The 15,778-nt window shown below is 36.3% G+C and overlaps 1 non-coding gene across 1 annotated transcript; it reads right to left on the reverse strand.

Annotated features, from left to right (window-relative positions):
- Positions 1-13,401: 13,401 nt before the first annotated feature.
- Positions 13,402-13,481, reverse strand: LOC149839561 (small nucleolar RNA R16). Its single transcript, XR_016431746.1, has one exon. It is a non-coding gene; the product is annotated as a small nucleolar RNA R16 (small nucleolar RNA).
- Between the last annotated feature and the right edge of the window lie 2,297 nt (positions 13,482-15,778).

Genomic DNA, 15,778 nt, shown 5'->3' on the forward strand with positions numbered 1-15,778 from the left:
TCTTCCGGTAAAGAGTTTGATAATAGCTTAAGTGGACTTCCTAATCCTCACCTATAATTTGCAAGGTTATGAGGCTCAATTTAACATAATGTTCACACTTATTTTTATGCAAACTTCTGAGGTATATGCACACTTAGTCTTATATTTGTGAAGTTTCGAGGTTTGAGTTTAACAGGATGTTTACACATATTTTTATGCACACTTCCTATATATATGCACACTTAGTCAGGCATTTGCAAAGATTCGATGTTCGAGTTTGATAGAATATTTACAAATATTATTACATGAACTTTGTGAAGTCTGAAAAAAAATGTACCTCATTTTAAGTGGAAGAATGAGACACCCGATTAACGAAGCGATATTCTGCATAAACTTCATGAGTTTTGTGCATGCGAAGGGTAAAAAGGATAATTTTAAAACTGGTTATTGGTTATTTTTTACTTAAGAATATAAAAAATTATAGGGTGTTTCGGAAAATGTGTCTAATTATAAGTACAATACAATTATTTCACAAGAAAAGGGCTTGCTAACAAGTCCGACCTTCAATAGGTTGAAAGCGGGTTGTGCTTGGAACCCAACTTGATTTTATGTAGTTGATTTAGACCAGAACCCAACTTGATTTTATGTGGTTGATTTAGCCTATGGCCTTCACATAATCTCCAGCTTAACAATCCAGCTAGACTTATGCAAAATCCCATACTCTGAAAGTTTTGCAAACGTACCATTTTACAAGTCAAGCAACTCGATTGTACATGCCTTAGCTGCCCGGGTGGCCAGCAAGGTGGTTATGATGGTGCTGAGATGAAGGCACCAGACCAAACCCTAGTGGCGCATGGGTGTGTCCATAACTTTTAGAGGTAGGCCACTTAAGGCACGGTGGTTGTAGGGCACCATCCTAGGTTTTCCTTGCTTCAACGAGGGCTCCTTGTCATTAAAAAAAGGATTATACATGCCTTAGAAGTATGTCATGGTAACTACTGAAGATTTTGTTTGGTTTGATTAACATTTAATGTTTTTTTTAAATACTTCTTTATATTTTTTTATAACACTTAAGTGAGAAATACATCAGGTGATGTCCTGCAACCACCCTTAAAAACACACATGCACCAGCATGATTTGATCCAGTGCCTTCATCTCAGCACCTTGACATAGACTCGACTGGCCACACAGGCTACCTGCTCATAGTTCTAAAAGGAATTACGTTATCGATATGTCAGTGTTTTTTATGATCTAATCCAAATATGGTTAAGCAAAATAGGAAAATTTAATGAATTCAATGGTTCGATAATGGAATAAAAGCGCAATTGGCTCCTCCTAAATCAGATCCAAGAAGTAAACCGAAACTGACACATTCTAAAATATAGATCGGATTCAAAAGTTGGGGGACTGTGTAGTGTGTTCTCCCCCGAAGACGCATTGTTTGCTACAGTGTGTGTTCGGGGGTCCGAATGAGCGCCACATATATAAGCACGTGGGGCTCATATTCCCGTGTGTGTCGGCATCACTTAGCATCAGAGTCCGATGTGGTTGCAAAGACTTAAGTACCCTTTCCTACTATTTTTGCCATAAAATGACGGTTCAAGAAAATAACAAAAATGTCCTCCATCTAAAAAAGGGAAACGACAGCTCGAGAAAAGGACAAAAATGTCCTCCATCCAGAGAGTCGAGGATGATGTTAACTCTTTAAAGTCCAACTGTTTCATTTTTGCCCTAAGCAACAAACTTTTGCACCATCTGTTGTAACAGGAGCTCCCTTTGACGACGCACCCTTTACCGTTGTTTGTTGTCGCCAGAGCAGCCTTTGTCGTCGTCTCGAATCCAGGTTCCTGTCTAGGTTTTTAGCTTGTGTTACAACACATTACCGCTTTCTCATTTCTGCCTTGTGTTACAAAACATTCTCGGGTTCGCGATCGACTGGTTCGATCATTGGTGGGCATCATAGAGGTATTTGTCGGCCATCTCTTTTTGCAGTCTTCTCTTCTTTTCTGTTGTCGTTAGGCAGTATGAAAGAAAGCAATGACGCATAAACATTCCAACAAGTGTCATTAAGGCATCGTGAGTACCTTTCCATGTCATCATGCTATTGTTAAAGAACGTATATCATCGTGAGTGCAATTAAAGCATTGTTTCGTTATTGCAGGTGGATCTTGTCCTTTCGACGGTTGGAAACTTAACGATATTTGTAAGACACTGGGACTTGTTGTCAAGAATGCTTGTTTATAGATGCGAGGAAGGGCCTCTACCCCATCCGGTATCGTCCAATCACTCAGTATATGCAATGTATCGTAAATCGCGATTTTAGTAACATACTACCGATTTGTGAGATATTGTTTTGTTTGTTAATATCGATTTGTAAGCTATTATGTTGAATTTTCGTATCGGTTTGAAATATATTTTGCGATATGTATATCGATTTGTAAGATATTATGTGTTTTGTAGTGTCGATTTGTAAGCTATTATGCTGAATTTTTGTATCGATTTATAATATATTTTTGCGATATGTATTTCGATTTGAAAGATATTATATGTTTTATAGTGTCGATTTGTAAGCTATTATGTTGAAGTGTCGTATCAATTTGTAATATATTGTGCGATATGTATATCAATTTGTAAGATATTATGTGTTTTTTAATATTGATTTGTAAGATATTTATAGAAAAAAATTTAAAACGTGTGCATGCAGAAATACATTGTTGCGTGCTTGCGGTGGCAATTTTCGTATTCAAATCACTTCACAGCATCGTAGATATAATTAAATCGCTATCGTCCACACATATACGACAAATTGTTTCTTTTATTGGCATGGTAAGTAACAACTCGATGCATAGTATAAGCAAATAAGAAATTAATGTTGCTTTTATACTGTAATTAATTCAATCGTTTCTTTGACTTACTTAACATTATCGGTATCCATTTAACGCAAAATGGTATCTTGCTTATGACAACGGTGATCTTATCATTTGGTTGCAATGAAGATGATCTATCTCAATCATTGGAAAGTTATGGAAAAGTGAACATGTACACTAATGATACACATGATAAGAAGGGTGCAGGCATTGGATTCACTCTTGACTTGAATGTTCCAGCAGAAGAAATGTAATTTGATAATGAGGTAGACGATCATGACAATACACTTGATAAAGGTGCAGGCACTATGAATGAACAAGATAGTATACTTGACTCTGTTCTTGTAGAAGGAACACATTTTAATAATGAGGAAGGTCATAAAGATTAGTCCAAGAAAATGGGAGTGAACAGCAAAGGTGAAAATCATGCTTCCCTTGACACTCAAGAGAAGTTGCATTGAAATATAAACATCATCTTCAACAAGTCAGGAGTAAATGTTGTAGATTATGATGGAAAAATTCACTTAGTGAAGGGTGTCAAAAAAAAAACTTGTCTCTGATCGCAATCGTCAGAGGACAAAGGGTGCACTAGAATTGGTTGGCAAGAAAAGGTCTAAGAAACAACCAACCTCTAAGCAAAAGTAATCAGTCATTCGCATGAACAGTTATGTAATACATTATATTGCTTCCCATATAAATTGCATTATGTGCAGCTTATCATTATCTAACTTGTGTAATTTTCAACATGGAGCAATACCCTATCAACGTGCACTACAATATTGTAACCTTCAATCCTTTCGACCAGTTTTTCTGGAATGATGGCTTCAGTTTTACAAGTCTTTTGGTATGTAATCAATGTTGGAAAGATGTTTGCATTTCTTGTGAAACTTAATGTAGTATCTTATATTGTTCTTTTTCATGACAGACTCAAATTAATTTGAAAGCGAGCTATGGAACACAGGAATTGCGTGTGAATTCTATTTAAGTCTTACCATAAAGTTAGTTGTTATGCCTCTTTTCATGACTCAATTTCCACATTGTCGGATTTGTTAAGAGTTTAACAAAACAGAAGGTGAATATGCTTATACACTGAATGGTCTTATTAAGAAAGAGTTTTTGGATGAAGCCATTTTCATGAATCATGAGCCACAAAAATAGAATTGTTAATATTTTGTGAATCACCGTTCATGAAAATGGCTTCATCCAAAAAACTATGGAACAAAGAAATCGCTTGTCAACTCTGATTAATAATGTATCTTTCACATATATAAATCATTGTAATACGTATCATTCATATATATAAATCGTTGTCTCATCTAGCCTACAGAGCTACAATTTTGATAGCGTAGGTAAATCGTCGTTGCTTAGTGCTTATAAAATTAGTGAAAATCGTTCTCATCTAGCCTTCACATATATAAATCGTTGTATATATATATATATTGTATCGTTCATATTGTATGGGAAGGCCTCTACCTCATCCGGTATTGTCCATTCCCTCAGTATATGCAATGTATCGAAAATCATTGTTGTAGTAACATAATACCGATTTGTGAGATATTTTTTTGTTTGCTAATATCGATTTTTAAGTTATTATGTTGCATTTCTGTATCAATTTGTAATATATTTTGCCATGGTTATATTGATTTGTACAACTGGATGGAAATCACAATGTGCATGAATACAAATCGCGATAAAGTGCACAGACAAATCGTTGTCTCATCTACAAATCGATTTGAAATTCAACAAAAAAATTAAGGTAAATTCAAAGTGATTTACAGCATGATATTGATTTACGTTTTATACAGAAACAATATTTTAGTAACAGTTATAAATTGATGACTAAATCGCGATATTATATATCGATATCGTTCACAAAGACAAACAAAGATATATCGTTATCGTGGTAGCTTCTTAAATACAAATCGACGTTATTTACGAACATATTCATTTACCAAAAATACTAGTATTTATTTACAATACATCATGACCAATGGCCGAAATGACTGATTAATAAATGGCCAAAAAGAAAAACAATAAACAAAGCCACATGATGTATAGATTTAGTAAAGAACAAATCAAGAATAATTCAACGATATAAATCGAGGTAACTTTATAAATACAAATCGATTTCGTTTACAAAGACTAACCAAGACATATCATTGTCGCAATAACTTCATAAATACAAATCGATTTCGTTCACAAAGACTAACAAAGACATATCATTATCGTGGTAACTTTAAAACTACAAATCAATATGATTTACAACCGCAATCATTTATGAAAAAACTAGACTTTTTTACCTGACCACAATGGTTTGGTTTAGGTAAAATACATGACCATCATAATAAAAAAAACATATATCATCCCCAATAGGTAATTATCGGGACGTCTAATTGTATTTATGAAATAACTACAACAACGATATGTCTTTGTTTGTCTTTGTGAACGATATCGATATGTAATATCATGATTTACTCATAATGTTTTGCAACTGTTACTTAAATCGATTTGTACTTTACTAAGTCTAAACATTGTGTCAATTTGTGCACACGTGCATAAAACCCTGCAAAATGTAAAACCCTAATATAGATCTATATATAAAACCTTACTCGACCCTACCTGACTCGTTGTCCAGGTCTAAAACCCTGATCTATTTAACCTCAAGGTTTAAACAATATACATCTGATTCGTCATCGTTGGTCGTGTAGCTATCATTTTCTCCTTTCTCGTCAACTTCCTCGACATTGATACCTCTTTTGCGATGAAGCAGGTTATATGTTTGATTCATGAAGACGTCATTTATAAAGAAACTATCGGTTTGTTTGTTCCTTGTTCATGAAGCAAAGCGAAGCAACACCGTCCTGAACTTGTGCGATGTGTCATTCATATATAAAGGAAACGTTGTTTCACATACCGTCAGTTTTAAAAAAATCCCGTCAGTTTTTAAAAAGCGCGAGCAAATAAATTGCATTGCACATTAATTAAATTAAAAATGTTATTTCATCTGCCTTTTACAAAACTAGTCAATGTGATAGGATGTATCAATCAAATCGTGATAGCATGTATCGTGTCGATTTATTTTTTCATCCTATTTTTCATCTTTTAGCAGTCATTGTGTAAATCGGGATAGGAAAATCATTAACTTAGTCAAAGCTCATCAAAGAAAATCGCGATAGGACAAATCATTGCACCGAAATTGATCTATAACTGTGACTTAAATCGGTATCAAGTTGTAAATCGATTTGTATTTAAGAAGTAACCTCGATTTTTATTTTATCTATTCTAAACATCGTCTCGATTTTTTATTGTTTGAGTTTTTTCGCCTTTTATTAATCGGCCATTGTGTAAATTGCAATAGGATATATCGTTCACATAGACAAAGTTAGTCACCCTAAACCCCAATCCCTAAACCAAAAACCCATAAACCTAAAACACAAAGCTCGTCAATCACGATATTATATATTGATATCGTTTACAAAGACAAACAAAGATATATCATTGTCACAGTAGCTTCTTAAATACAAATAGACGTTATTTGCAACCACATTCATTTACCAAAAATATTATTATAACTACAAATCGATTGTTATCTAAACCCTAAAGCCTAAACCCTAAATCCTAAACCCTAGGACCTAAACCCTAAATTGCTGCATGGTAAACCCTAAATTTATAGTTTACCTGGTAATCTTGAAATGATGGAAGTGATTCTTTCCTATGCATGATCTCTATTCCCCTCGAGATGCGCATGTGAGTGCAGAACTTCATTAAGGCAAGCCATGGCCTATTTGAAGGAGAAAATTGGGAATAGCTCTAGAGAGGCTGGAATCTTGTCAAAACGGTGATGTCGGAGCAACAGACCCATGGAGAGGCTACAGTCAGTGAAAGGGTTCCTTGTTTGTTATCCCTTGGATTTCATGTGTCAAGAAGATCTAAGACCAGTATTCAATGAGAGTGAGTTTTATGCATCCCCTCATGTCTTCCATTGAGCTTGTAGCCACTAGCTGCCTCATGGGTCGTATATTTCTCTCGATTCCGATAAAAATTTTGGGCGAACGACCCTGCTGTATATTGTGTAAATTCTAAGCCGAACCAAGCAAGAGAGTTGGTGGCATACAAAGACCAAACCAGCAGCACATTCCGTTACTTTAATAGTTATAGTGAATTATGTGTATCAGTCTTCTCTACCGAACTTCCAAGTGTTGGTTGCTTCAATTCACCGAGGCATACTACGGTGAGGTGGATGTTAATAGTGAAGTTTATAGAATGTATTTGTATCCATCCACACATGAAGGTCATTCCACCATCGTCTAATTCTCTTCTCTTTGTTTTTTGTTTTTTTATGTTCGACAAATATTTTTAATTGTATTCAACATTTCCTAATAAAGAAAGCTGGTTTATTATTCAGTTGTACAAGGGTTCAATAATTTAATTGGACGATTTTGTGTACATTGTGTTTTTGCTCCTCTTCCGTATGAGCGAATCGATGTAATTATATATCTTATTTGCAGTTGCTTTATTACCGTTTGGTTGGTTGCGTCTTCAATCTGGAATTTTACCTCGCAGGAAGGCGGGCCATTAAAAAGATCTTATTCAACACATGGTTAATCAAAGCAGTTTGTATCGAAGAATTTTTGTGGGTTTACATAGTAAATGCCCTTATCATGAGAAAGTGCTTTTTTGGATGGTACCCTTTTTCTTTCCTCTCCGTTTTTTCGTTTTTTTTTTTGTGACGTTGTTGACATTCAAAATTGGTGTGGTTCTAAGTATAGTGACAAAAGTTAAAAATGACAAAATATAGGCAGCTAAAGACTCGCAAGAATTTTTTTTTTTAAATATCAAATGTTTTCATCAAAATCTCAGCAATAAAAAATAAATTAAAAATAAAAAAATATTTTTTTAAAAGGAAATATAAATACAAAATATTCAAAAATAAAAACATATGTTTTATTCACAATATATAGCTGATGAAAACATAAATATCACGTTTAAAACACGACATTTATGTTTTTGACAAAAAAACTCATGAGAAATTGACTAAGGGTTTGTTTGGAATCTAAGAACTGGGATAAGAGTTATTGCCAAAAAGTCAAACAAACACCTGGTGGCAGTTTGGAAATTGGTAGCTGGGATGAAAGCATCTGGGATGGGAAGTGGCATTGTATTTACGCTAAAGCATGGAATTGACAGCAAACACCTCTGGAGGTGGTACCTGCCAAATCCAGGATTTGGCAGCTGTCACTTCCCATCCCAGCTGCTAGTTTCCAAACAGGGCCTAAGGTGAGCTTGCAGATTTCCAGAGGAACTTCAATGTTTCACCACCACTTACTATAGAGTCCCAAACACAGCCTAAGGAACTATTTGAAAATTGAGATGGAAATACCATTTTCATTGTGTTGCCAAAATATGGTTTTGCCAAAATGTGATGCTGAGAAAGAAGTTGCTAAAATCATCCTCCTGTTACTTGTGTTAAAAAGTAACGCTGTGACTGCTAACTCCATTCCCTACGCAGTGTCTTGGCAACAACAAGAGAAACCGTAACACACCTACAATTCAAGGCTCCCAAACAGAGTTGGAGAACGCCAGAGAGGAGATGGGGAATTACAAATTCCAAAACGTCCAAATGCAGTCTTTACAAACTTATGGATTCCATACTTCCTACCCCCAGTGTCATAAACAAAGCCTAAGGCCCCGTTTGGATGAAAGGAAGCAACATAACCTGAGTATTGAAAAACTCGGTTTTTAGCAAACCTAGTTTACAAAAAACCTGAGTTGGTTTTCCGATGCATCACTCTATAGCGGCATGCATCTTGATGCTCATTAAAAAAAATCAATAATACAAGGGGAAAACCTCCCCTCAGTAAAACCCTTGAGATCACCTGCCCAACGGGGAGTACGCCTAGCTTGGACCTTGTGGCAATGCACGTTACGAGTGTTTGACTATTTGCGCACAAATAGTATAACGTGGAATATTGGCCACAACCAGAAAGTTTTCCATAACATTAGGAATTTTTTTAAATGACAAAATTCACACGGCTAGATTTATTGAAAAAAAGAGAAATTAAAACCATTCCATCCTTGTCCATATTTACATGTGTTTGGAAGTGAAAAATAGGACAAGTGAAACTAAGAACAACAACAACTACGCCTTCATCCCAAAACAAATGGGGTCGGGGTCAGCGATATGAACCAAAAAAGGAAATCATTTTGGGTCTTCCACATGAATCCTTCTCCTCCAGTCATTTCTATTCAATGCCATGTCCTCGGTGAGGTTCAAAGCATTCATATCCTTTCTTATCACCTCCATCCATGTCTTCCTAGGCCTACCCCGACCTCTTTTAACTAATATATTTTCTCATTTCTCCATCCTTCGGGAGCATCATTAGGCCTTCACCGAATATGTCCAAACCACCGTAAATGATTCTCTCTCATCTTATTTTCAATGGGTGCAACGCCTACCTTCTTATGTATCTCCTCGTTCCAAATCTTATCTTTTATTGTATTTCCACACATCCATCTCAGCATACGCATCTCAGCTACACTCATTTTTTTGAATATGATGTCTCTTGGCAGCCCAACATTCCGTACTATATAGTAAAGTGGGCCTAATAGTCGTCCTATAAAACTTTCCCTTCAACCGCAATAGCATTCTACGACCGGACAACACTGCAGTTGCACTGTTCCATTTCATCCACCCAACCTTTATTCTATGATTTACATCTCCATCAATTTCTCCATACTTTTGAAAGATAGATCCCAAATATTTGAAAGAATCATCCACCGGTATTTCGTGCTCACCAAGCTTCACTACACTCCCATCACTACTTCGTTGCTTACTAAATCAACATTCCATGTATTTTGTCTTACTCTTACTCAACTTAAAACCTCTTATTTCCAATGTCTGTCTCCATAATTCTAACTTAGCATTAACCCCAGCTCTAGACTCAGCAATCAAAACAATATCAGCAAACAACATACACGACACATTTTCTTGAATTGGTCTCGTAAACTCATCCATCACTATAGCAAATAGGAAAGGGCTTAAAGCAGTTCCTTGATGTAACCCAACCGTTATAGGAAAATTGGTTGTCACCCCTCCACAAGTGCGAACATTGGTTACTACTCTTTCATACATATCTTTAATTATACTAATGTACTTGAGAAAAACACCTTTCTTCATCATTGCCCACCAGAGAACGTTCATAGGTACTCTATCGTATGACTTCTCTAAATCAATAAAAACGATATGCAAATCTTTGTTTTTTTCTCTATTTCTCTCAATAACTTTCATAGTTGATCTTCTAGGCATAAAACCAAATTGATTCTCTGATATCATGACAACCTTCCTTAATCTAGACTGAATCACCCTCTCCCAAAGTTTCATAGTATGACTCATGAGTTTTATACCACGATAGTTTGTGCAATCTTGTATATCACCCTTATTCTTATATACAGGCACCAAAGTATTCTTCCTCCACACATTAGGCATCTTATTTGTCCGCCAAATCTTGTTAAAAAGATTTGTCAATCATTCTAAATCTTTCTCTCCCAAGCATTTCCAAGCCTCGATAGGTATACCATCTGGGCCAACTGCCCTTCTTGATTTCATTTTCTTCAAAACCTCTGCAATTTCTTTCTTTTGAATCTTGCGCATGAAGTCACGATTCATCTCATAAAAAGGAATGGACAAGTCTCCAAGATCCTGAGCATGACTTCCATTAAATAGCTTATCAAAATAATCTTTCCATCTCTCCTTAATCTCCTCATCTTTGACTAAAACCCTTTGTGTTTCATCTTTGATACATCTAACCATACTCAGATCCCTCGATTTCCTATCTCTCATCCTCGCAATCCTATAAATATCATTCTCGCCCTATTTGGTATCCAACTTGTCATAAACCTCCTTATATACCTTATCCCTCGCGTTTAAAACTACTTTTTTAGCTTTCTTCTTTGCTATCATATACTTCTCCAAATTCTCATTATCACGACTCTTACTTAGATTTCTATAACACTCTCTTTTAACCTTAATAGTTAATTTGACATCCTCGTTCCACCATGATGTATCCTTACCTAGCGGTGCACCGCCTTTAGACTCACCCATTGATTCTGAATCCTCCTCCAGACACCAATCAACTTCCTTAACTACCCGCTCTACAAACATTCCTTGTTTAGCTTCTTTCAGTGCCCACCACTTAATTCTAGGATCTATCCTATGTCTATCCCTTTTGCGGCATTATCTAATTCTAAGATCTAAAATTAAAACTCTATGTTGTGTAGCTACACTTTTTCTCGGTATAACCTTACAATCGATGCAACAACCCCTATCTCTCTTTCTAAGTAGAAAAAGATCTGTCTGACTCGTATTAACCCCACTTTTAAATGTTACTAGGTGAGACTCCCTCTTCCTAAACCAAGTGTTTGCTAAGATCATATCATAGGACAAACCAAAATCTAAAATCCTTTCTCCACTTTCGTTTCTTTCTCCTATACCATAGCCTCCATGGATACTCTCAAATCCATCCCTACTAATGCCTACATGTCCATTAAGGTCACCGCCAATGAAAAGTTTTTCTCCATAAAATATCCCTTGTACTACTTCATCTAAATCTTCCGAAAATTGACGTTTAATGGAATCATCTAAACCTACTTGAGGTGCATAAATACTAATAATATTAATAATATCTGTATACCAAATCTTATACTAATTTAATAAGTAAAATCCTATCACCCTCCTTACGGACCTCAACTACATTATCTATAAACTTACAACTCATAACAATCCCTACTTCATTCCTATTTTTATTTATTCATGTATACCAAATCTTATATCCCCAAGGTTCTATCACTTTTGCCTTCTCACCTACCCATTTGGTCTCACATAAAATATTAATCTTTCTCCTACACATTGCATCTACTAACTCTACCAACTCACCAATTATAGACCCTATGTTCCAAGTGGCTAACCTAATTTTATGGTCTTAGACTAACTTCTTTATCCCCACCCGTCCAACAAAGTGAGGGAACCCCTTGCCTATTTGACACCACACCCGAGCGTCAGTGTGACGTGTCGCTCCCAAGCAACGACCTAGCAACCCTTGCCTATTTATCACTGCCTCCAGGCCTATAGAGTACAACGCGTCGCTCAGTAAGGAACGCCCCAACAAAATTCTCATATTGATTCATATTCAAAGGGCATGACTATGCTGGCTGTCACAGGCCTACCGCAACCCTCCTCCTTTATCCGAGCTTGGGACCGGCAGTGCATAACTAAACAATTATACACAGGCAGAGTTTCAAGTGAAACTAGGAAAAAATTATAATTTCTTTTTATAAAATCTTCAAAGTTCTAAAGGTATGATTTTTTATAGAAAAAATTCTTTCACCCTTTGGTGAAGGAATTTTATCTATCAATTTTTCACATTAGGCAACTATTCACCCATAACACATCTCATTCCATGAGCTGACAGACACCCACCCACCACCACTTTCAAGTCTCTCTTTCTCTGATATGGTCAAACCTGTTAGAACCCTAGCGTCCTAACAAGTAAAAAGAAAAAAAGAGACGGCAAAAAAAGGAGATTTGAAAAAGGACCTTAGCATCCTAAAAAGTAAAAATAAAAAAGAGACGGTCAAATAATAGATATGAAAAAGGGGTGATGCATTCGGCTAAAATGGATCTTTGGAAGATATCAGAGAGAGAGAGAGAGGCATCTACAGTCCTCGGGTTTTTAGTTACTTTTCATGTTATTTCAAGAAGGGAGATTCTCAACGAGGAAAAGGGTCCCATTCCTTCTAAAAAATTGAAGAGAAAGGTAGAAGAGGGGGAGGGGGTGTTGCATGGAGCCACAGTGAAGATGCACCATTCAGTCGATCATCAAGATTACCTTTTTAAGCAGCTGACATATTCTAAATCTTCACAGAAATCATTTATGTAATTGCAGACAATCAGCATGGCATAAGATTCTGACCGCCCGTCTGCATTCTATCATTATTGTGATTTTAGACAACTGACAAAAAAAGCATAACAAGAGTGACAAGATTTTGATCAAACCATTTTGACATACATTTTCGCTAATCCGCAACAGGTTAAGCCTGACACCAGATTTAAGCACCAGTTTTATCCATTCAGCAACTCAAAGACAGCAAAAAAATTGCTGATCTTTGTCTGCAAAAAAGCAGATAAACGGTGCAAGAATAAATAACCATAGGTGAAAAATAAACGGTATATCTTACACCATGCAGTAACAGACCATACTTACCAGAGAAAGAAGTTGGAGCAAACACTCGAGCACGAAAATTACATTTCCAACATCATGAAAGTTTCATTTTACATTGGAAACCACAACCTTCTTATTCGTAAGAAACAAACTTCTCATAAAGTTTCAGAAACATGAAAGAAGAGTATGGTTTCACACTTTCAAAACAAGCTAACGTCTATAGAAGCATCCGGGAAAAATTATTCGAACATTGTAAAGCAGTTGTACTCTTATCAGCTGATATATATTATCATGACACTTTGATGCAATATCAACATTTTTTTACCATAGAAAACTACTAGGGCATCAGATAATAAGTGGAGTTCAAGTCCACATCACAATTCAGTGTACGATAAGACAGTTAACATCATTTGCCCCTGGTATTTTCAGATTTGCATTTAAATATCCCCAAAGAGTTAAAAAAAATCGTAAAAAAAATTATAAGCATCAACTAATAACCAAGATCCACACCATGTAGGATAAGATCATTTGCATCATTTCCCCTTTGTTTTGCACTAATTTTAGCTTGCAGAAACAAGTAATATGGAACAAATATATCATCATTAAAAAAGAAAAACAATCAGCTAAATCATCTCCCCTTTCAGCACTTGTCCATTATCAGTACCACAACTAACAGCAAGGAATTTAATTCCTACAATAACAGCAGGAAAGAAGCTGCATTGTAAATGCTACTAAACAAAATTAATATAAATATCAATCACAAGAAATGAGAAATTGAGAATCTATGATACTCAAAAATCATAAAAGAACGTTTTATTTAACATGTTATGTAGAAAAAAAAACATCATAATGAAAACACATGTTGGTTGGTCCATTTGACACCAATGCCAAAAAAAATCATTGCAATGGGCTGGTAAGCCAACCATTAGATATAAGCATCAGTTTTATCCCATCAGCAATGCAGTAATCAACATTTATGACAATTGAAAATGAGTGCTGATGAGTAGGTAAAATAATGCAAATCTTACAAAAAATGCAGTAATCAGAAATTATTTAAGCATGCAGAAAATAATTCACATTTCGACCTTATTAACATCTTCATGTTCTAACTGCTTACAAATTACCGTGTTCAACCTTACTCAGCAACATCAATTATCTGCCAAGCATCAAAGTTCAGCTCGGTGAATGTAGAACAGGCAAAAAACCAATATTGCTTTTGTGTTGTCACATGGGCACGGGCGCGGGTGCAGGTGCGGCACTTTCAAAAAACTTGGCTGCAGGGGTGCGGCGTGTGTGTGTGTGTGTATATAATTTATGCAGGGGAGGGGTCGAGCCCCCTCCGTGCACCCTCTTTGTGGGGATGGGTCGAGGGGTCCCGGGGCACAAAAATTGCCTGATTCAAAGTTTTGGCCCTTGCAGAAAGGGGGGTCCCGGGGCACAAAAATTTGTGGAGACTGATTCAAACTTGTGGAGCCTGATTCAAAAAATTGGACACAAAAAAAAATTAATAACACAGGGTCGCGTTGACCGCACCAGCGTTGAGTCGCGTCAATGCGGGTGCGGGCACCCTGCTAGCCGAATCCCTGTGCCGAAACACTGTGACATAGCTTTTATGGAACAAGAAATGACAGCCAAAACACTTCAAACTAAGAAAACAATTTAGCAGCAAATCCCGAAAGAAACAATGGTGCATAAACAAAAAAAAAGACAATGATAACCAACAAGAAAATAGACAAACAGAACACAAAGAAAACGAAAAAGAAACAAGTACCACCAGTACCATGAGAAAACTGTTCATCAACTAATCGGCATTAGCATGGTCAAAGAAACATCCCCGGGAACTTGTAACAACAATTAAATAGCTGCCATGAATGGTTTCCATATTTACGGACTCCTTCCAAAATTACAAAATTTACTAGCGAAAAAAAAAGAATATGTAATTTTTGGAGTAACTCAAGTATGCCAATCCGAAAGAGAACATAAACCAACTTCAACGCATTTAAATCCATGGAAAAGAAACAGAGTTTAATTGTCCTTCTTTCCTTCAGAAAAAAACACATAAGCCCACAACAAAACAATGCCCAAAAGGCTAAACTGAGCTAACATTATTAAGGAAATAACAAGAATATGAATTCAGACTCGGCATTCCTCAGTTCGATGGTGAAAAATCACCACCAACTGCAAAAAAAACTAAACATATGAGCATGCAAACAAAGGCAATGTCATTCAAGGCAAAAATTACTACCTGATCTTAGGATAAAAATAGCATCAATGTATATAAATCACAAAAGGACCGAGCATAGAATATTAGGGTTACAGAGAGGGGGAGATCTAGAACCCTAAGAGGAGAAGGGAAAGTGAGGTAGTTCCTCTCAGACAAATGCCTCAAACGACATCTTAGAAGATCAGATTCATCATCTTCTTCTCATCACCGAGAAACCCACATCACAAAACCATCTGAATTAGGAACACCGAAGGAGACAAGACGAAGGAGAGATAACAGAGAAACAAGGAAAACAGAAACTCTAGAAGAAGAGAGAGAGAATCCTGAATTTATAGAGCTTGAATCAAATGACCCATTTACTCGTGTAGATAGTCGGGTCCCTGACACGAGATGAAGTGGGTTTGGGTTAGGGCTGGACAAAACGGCCAGGGTAGCCTAGGGTGTCAAAGGGACAGATTTGATCCGGACCCGATCCATATCAACCCCTATAG

This window comes from Nuphar pumila, chromosome 4 (genome assembly GCF_984573655.1).
Source record: "Nuphar pumila chromosome 4, dmNupPumi1.hap1.1, whole genome shotgun sequence".
NCBI classification, from domain to species: domain Eukaryota; kingdom Viridiplantae; phylum Streptophyta; class Magnoliopsida; order Nymphaeales; family Nymphaeaceae; genus Nuphar; species Nuphar pumila.